Source organism: Pteropus alecto, unplaced genomic scaffold (assembly GCF_000325575.1).
Source record: "Pteropus alecto unplaced genomic scaffold, ASM32557v1 scaffold81, whole genome shotgun sequence".
Classification (NCBI taxonomy): domain Eukaryota; kingdom Metazoa; phylum Chordata; class Mammalia; order Chiroptera; family Pteropodidae; genus Pteropus; species Pteropus alecto.
In genome coordinates this window covers 2,465,749-2,472,909 of record NW_006433378.1, presented here as the reverse complement: position 1 = coordinate 2,472,909, position 7,161 = coordinate 2,465,749, and the positions used below count along the sequence as shown (strand labels likewise).

The following is a 7,161-nucleotide window of genomic DNA, read 5'->3' as shown; positions in this document are numbered from 1 at the left end:
AAGGTGAAACAAGGAGAGATGAAGTTAAAATGGAGGTTGTGATTTCATTTGAAGGCACAAGTGAGAATTAAATTGATCATTGTTATAAAAATGAGAATTTGAGAAGAACTTGTAAATCATTTACAGAGCAAAATAACCTATATAAGGCACATGCCAAATATATATAGCCTAATTATTTATTGGTCATACTGTAAGTAGCAGAAATATCCTGAGTGGTTAACAACAAGAATGGCAATAGTTATTTAACATGATAATCGAAGTAAGGAGAAAAAAGAAGCAAGGCAAAGTGTGATATGTGGAAAAAAATCTCCAGATTTATTTCTACTGTGTCTCTGTTTTCTCCCTGTGTCAAATAGGAATTAGGGTTCCAAGGCTGTTGCCTGGCTCACAGGGCTGTTGTCAAGATGAAATGAGGTAATATTTGTGAAATCATCTTGAAAAACTCATACATTTTCTACAGATTAAGGTATTAGTAACAACTTTTTAAAAAGCAGGGCGCTTGCCATATCGCAAGGTATTAGAAAGATAAAGTACTTATTCTCAAAATTAAATTTAAGACCATGTACAGTTACCCAGTTTTTAGTTTGTTAAAATGATTTCCAAGCTTGGAAGAATTCAGTGTAAATCTAAAATGTAGGGCTACTCCCTGACCTCAAGTCTCTTAACTGGTATTCATACTCCACGTGCTCAGATCAGGCAGGCTTCTGTCTGGGAAGTCAATGGAGAAAGGTTAGCATGATTATAGAGGTTCACAATCCAGCCCTGGGCAAATTATTATCAGGGAATGATGTAATGTTAGTCTCTTTCAATGTATCATGTATTGTTGGCACATCTCTTGCCATTTCTAATTTTGAATGCTTTGCTCTCTTAGTTTATTTGCTTTACTATTTATCTATTTTATTGGGATAATAATTTAGAATAAAATATAAAAGATAAATGAAATAAAAGCAATGAATATATATAAAATAAAATAGATATTAAAATAGAACCAAAGAATCAGCCTTGTTATTTTTATCCTTTCTTTTATTTTTGTATTTTATTCATTTTAGTTTTTTATCATTTCTTTCATCTAATGTTCTTTGATTTCTTTTTATTTATACTTTTATAAAAATGTTAACATGAGCATTTATTTTCTTTATTTTTAATATTTCATTAATGTAGACAGGTATTGTTATATTCTGTAAGTTTGATATATTCTGTAAAATTATATTTTCTCTTTTATTTTTTTAGAGAATGTGTAATTTTAGTTTTTTATTCTTTGACACAAGGCATATTTAGGATTATGTTTCTTAATTTTCAGAGTCAAGATGTTTTAAGATTAAATGTATTTTTTATTTCTAAATTTTTGGAAAATAATCATGAACCATGGCTTTACTTTTTAAACTTTTAGTAGCTGTTTGTGCAAGGTAATAATCTTTATTTTTTAACTTGGTAGATTTTTATGACAGAGCAAATATATGTTTTTTTCTTTAATAGATTTATTAAATCAAATTTGGTGATCTTATTTATTGAATTCCACTATGTCTTTGCTTATTTTTGGTTGCTAGTTCTGTTGAATTTTGGAATAGTTACTAAAATGTTTCTATTATTTTATATTTATTATATTCTAATTGCATTTATGGTGGTTTTTGTATTAATATGTTAGGCAGATATTTCAATGCTGTTGTTTACTTGTTATCGTGTTTATATTCTATGTAAATTGAGTATTTTATCATCGTAAAATTTTCTTCATGTTTAGTGTTTCTATTTAATCTTGGTTTATTTGGTTAAGTATTTCTTTTTCTCATCATCTACTTTTCAGTTTTGTGAATTTATATATTTGTTCTTTTGCTTTTGCCTGCAAAATATTTTCCATCATGAGTTCAATCTCAGATTCTCATCCTTCCAAGCCCTTAAATCAGGTCTCAACCATGACCTTCAATTCACCTAAAGAATATTTTAATTCTAAAACAATGTTTTCAATTTTCAGAAACTATTTTTTTATAATGTAACTGAGCAAATGCCCTTGCTATTTTGTTGTTGTTGTTGTTGTTCAAGCTGTCAACTGTCTCTTTATATATTTACATTCCATTTGGGGCGAACTTTTATGGTTTTGCCTCGCTGCTTGCTTCCCTAACATGGACTCCGGTAGGGCTCATGCTTAGCTGCTGAGATGGTTAAGTAAAGGCAGGACCAGCATCTGTCATTGGAGACCAGCTGCCTAGAGACTTGAAAGCTATTTCATTCTTCTGTCAGGGCATCAGCTGTCAAAGCTGTCACTCTCTAACCCTTAAGATTCAGGTAGAATCTGCTGATCTTTTCAGTTCTCTGCAGCTCTCCTGTACCCAGATCACTCCAAAGATAATCATGGGTATTTAGCTGCTTTCCCATGTAGGGCAAGATTACAACTTATAGTTAGTTTTGCAAAGGAATAAAAATGCAAGCCAAAACCTAGCTCTTGTTCTACTCCCCAAACTTGCACACCAGCATTGGACTGTGTCCACCTGGGAGAAGGGATATCTAGTTTTATACACTAAGGGTAATATCTGCTTACTAAGTTGTCTGCCCAGAGAAGATGCTTTATTTCTAATCATTTATCCAAAGGAGACATCTTTTCTAGTTTCCCAAAGGCAGCAGAGTATAGGCAAATGGAGGCCCACCCTCTGGGGTCCACAAGTTCCCACACACACCCTCTCTTTCTCTTTCTCTCTTTCTTTCTGCCTCTTCCTCTCTTTCTTCCAAGCTCACGCTAATCCTTACCTCAGAATTTTCAAATTTCAGTCTCCTGGTTCATTTTAGGGTCTGAGACTGAGAGGAAAGAAATGGAAATCTTTTACGAGTTCTCACCATCCTGGATTCTGGCAAGGCAGGAAGTCTCACTAAGCCCTCTATACCACCTCCTTTTTCCCCCAGAGGCAGCTTAGCTCAGTAGATAGAGGTAGCTAGTTGGCGTTGCATGGGTATGGGCAGCATGGACTCATTGAGATGTCATTTTCCTGGAATCCCATGCATTCTCTATGGATTATAAATTCTCAAAGGCTATCTGTTTAAGTGTCGGTATAGCAGTGTAAACTAAATAACATGCGTTGCTCAGGTGCTAGCCTCCCACTCATCTCTGCAGCCACATCTAGCATATCTCTTCTGCTATCGTCTGCCAGTCCAGCCGCTTTGACCTTCTTTTAGTGCTTTAAGTATTCTTGCTTTCTCAAGTCTCAAGGCTCTTCACACATGTGCTCTTTGTTCGTATTAATTCCTATTCATCACGGAAATCTCAGACCGGGAGACTCCTTTCAGGCAGGCTTTCCTGAACACCTCAGCCAGACAAGGTCTTATGGACGAGGCATTTGTCGTCATTGCGCTTATCGTAACATTCATATGAGCCTCTGTCCCTGCGCTAGGCTGCAAGCTCTATGCAGGTAAGTCTGGTCTATAACTGCTGTATCTGCCGCACCTAGAATAGTGCTTAAACAGTAGGAGCCAGTGGAATTTGTATGAATAGCATTAAGTACCAAAACTAACATTTTTCTACTATACTCTGAAACCTTTATAAAAGAAGATGAAAAACTTGACATATATTTTGCACGGATCTTTCAAGAACCTCTTAAATGATACCACATAAGTAGCTCTACCTATAATACTACCAAATGTTCTTGAAAATAAGTGTTTCATATCTCAAAAAAGTTTAAAGTTTTAATTCACAGTCCCAAGATTGCAAAAATTATGAGTGGCTGTAAAGTAAGATGGCCTGGACATGTTTCTTCACCCAGACTGCCTATGTTTATATCTTTGCTCTATCCCCACTTGGTGTATAGTGATGGGCAAGGTACCATCTTTATGTATTTCAGTTTTCTCACCTGTGAAATGAAGACAATAGTTTGTATCTCATTGGATTGTTGTACAGATTTAATTGTTGTATAATTTTAATGTGTTTATATGTGTAAAGTTCTTAGGACACCAGTTGGCTTATAGTAAATTCTCGACAAAATGAGCTCTCATCATTGGAGTTTGGCTGACATAGATTCAGATATTACGTCTATATTGTGTGAACTTGAACAAGTTACTTATCTTCTCTGAGTTTCAGTGTTTATATTAGTAAAATATGATTAACAGAATACTAAATAATAATATTCAGGAGGCAGGGCCTCACATATAAGCATACAGGTATACAGGTAATGATTGTTCTGATTGCCTTTTTTTTCTAGGTTCTGGTTTTAGAAAGGCATGGCAGATTACATGCATTGTTTAATCTAGAAGGAAAATAAAAAAGACACTTCTGTTTCAAATAAAAGAAAATTACTTATGAAAAAGTTAGATTCTACAGCACATTGTTGCCCACCATGATTGTCTCACTAGCTGCTAGAGGCTAGAATTTTGGGAAACTCTATCCCAGAGAAGTCATAAACACAGGACAGAGAGAATCAAATGGAGGGACATTTGTCATATTCCATTCTGCTGCATTAGGATTTATTTCACTATGTCTTTGCAAAGAAATGTCTAGGATTAGATGCATTATTAACATTTTATTGTTCCAATTATTGTTGTTATTGCTTATGGAGTCTTGGGAGTGCTTTTTATTCCTCTTCTCTCTTTTTACGTAATCAATTAGTTTTGAATTCACCTTACATAGCTGCTATGTTTTAAAAAGGTTATATCTTTTCATAATTCTGCTTAAATTACTCTCTTTTCTAGATCATATAAATTCTCTTCAATATTATTATATATGTATTTAAATCTCACTTGACAGTTTTGGCAAAACTTTATAAAATCACTGTACTCTTTTTTTGCCCCTGGAGTCTATTAAGCTCAGGTTTTAGGACCAAGATTTTAAGGGATAAAAAGGAAAAGAAAATAAAAGCATTTGCAATGTTTTCTGTGCACATTTGCACTGTGAAATCACTTGTAACAGACCCACACAACTAATTAGCAGATCTTTATTTTGCTACATTTCTGGCCAAGTCAATGTGACAGGATATGGGAAGCCATACCAATTAACAGGCCTGAGCAAACTTCTCATTTGACAAACATTTAATAAGCAATAAAACAGAAACTTGGAGGTTCTGAAACTCAACTGGTAGAAAAAAAGAGAGAGGAGCTCTGTTGCTTATCTGGAATAAAGAAGAAACTCAATTAAGCTAACAAGATGCAAGCTGTAAAAAATTTTTTTTTCAGAGTTGAGCTGAAGTTTTAGTTTAGCAAGTAATTTCGAGAGGTCATCTCATTCTTTCTTTCCTTCCTTGTCTACATTACAGCACAGCTGTGCAGCCTACTGTCTGCTTTCTTCCCGAGAAATAGTCCTCTTTAATGGGGATGGGCATGAAGGAATATGAGATTTCTGTTTAAAATGCTAATGAAGATATGGTTTTTCCAGACCTAATTTCAAACTTTTGTAAATTTTGTGTGATCATCTTTTAATAATTTTAAGGGCTAATTATGTCTGTGCCTCTCCCTGCCTTCTTCCTGATAGATCTGTGTCTCTGATTCTAATGCTGTTCCAGACAGCTTACTAAAGCTGACTGAAATGAATTCATGCCATCTGTCAAATGTCTTCAGGCATTTCCTTATGAGCTAGCCCTTCCCATGTTTCTTTATCATTCAATGAAAAGGTTTCATGTCAAATTTTAAAAATTTTATCAAGATTTTTATGTCTCGAATATTAATATCTATATTTGTAAGAAATTTTAACTTACATGTTGTCTCTCATTTATAATTGGTCAACTGTAAAAATTATAGAAAATGTGAACCAACAAATTAAAGTAAAACTTCGTTATTTAGATTAAAAATTATTTTCTATCAACTGGAAGCACATAGCTTTTATTGCAAGATTTTAGTGTATTCTAAATACAGCTTATGTTAAAATAAAATTTTTTCATTAATATCATCTTGTAACTTAATTCTATTATAATCTTAATTTTTGTAGTTAATTGAAACAGTATTAAAGAAACGAAATAAAACTAAGAATAATCAATGTGTTACTTTTTAACTCATTCAAAATTTATTCAAACATTTGTTTTTATAAACTATCCAATTTCATGTTATTTAATTTAAAAGTTAAATTTATTGAACCCAGACTTAAGTTAGAATTCTTATTAAGAATTAGATGCAGAGGTTAGCCAACAGATGTGGCTACTGGGCTTTAAGTGCTAAGAAACGCATATAAGAAAATAATTCAGTAGCAGCAAATGTGAGCTGTGAGTTTTAGCCCAAAGTAATAATTTTTGTTTTTCTATTGAGTTAGTTTGTAGTTATCTGATCTTTGTCAGCCTCTTACTATTGTAAAGTGTATATTGCATACAGGTTCTATAATGTTCAAAGAAAGATCATAATATTGTAATTACCAACATTATTCACAAGAACAACATGACTATGAATGCCTACTTTATACAGGACAACAAATTAACAGTTGACATATTTTGATATTTAGACAGTGTCTTTAGACACCTTTTATATGGCACAGAGTGTTCTTGTAGTCTTCTTATTCAAATGTATTTATGCTTTTTATTGATTTTCCAGGTGCAAAACTGATCTCACATTCATTAACATTAATATGAGAGAAACTAGCTTGCTGAAAATCAAAGCAGTATTACATTTTGAAGGTAGGAAATTCCCTTTACAGTGAATTGGGAATATTCCCAGAGCAAAGGACTCCTAATTAAACATTATTCTTTGGTATAAAATGTCTTCATTTACTTTGATAAATTTATGGTAATCACTAAAACTGCAAGAAATTATCTATTCAGGACAGTGCTAGGAGTTTGCAATTTGTAAGTTTAGAAATATGAATACATCTTCCAATACCAAAAAAAAACAAAAAACAAAAAACTGTATCTTGTGGTACATAAACTGTTTTTTTTTCACTTGTTTCTTTTATCCTGTTTTCTACTTTTGATTCTGTTGTATACTAACTTCTAATATGTTTATATGTTTATTAATGTTAAATATAAAAGAAGTTCCTTGTACATAGGAGGGATTCATAATCTCAGGGAGGAAAAAATAAAGCAAAACTCAAAGAAGGGAATTCTAAGATCTTTCTGTTTTTGTTTGTTTGTTTATTTTGTTTGTTTTTAATGATGCAGAATCAGGTAAGATGAAAACAAAGACATGATAACACTATAATCTAAAGGGTTACACAGATGCGGTGATGAGGTTGTTGGCCCACTGTAGCAAGTTGGTCCACTAATGCTG

The 7,161-nt window shown here is 32.9% G+C and overlaps 1 pseudogene; it reads right to left on the bottom strand.

Annotated features, from left to right (window-relative positions):
• Positions 1 to 3,333, bottom strand: part of LOC102886979 — a 39,666-nt pseudogene extending 36,333 nt beyond the window's left edge.
• Between the last annotated feature and the right edge of the window lie 3,828 nt (positions 3,334 to 7,161).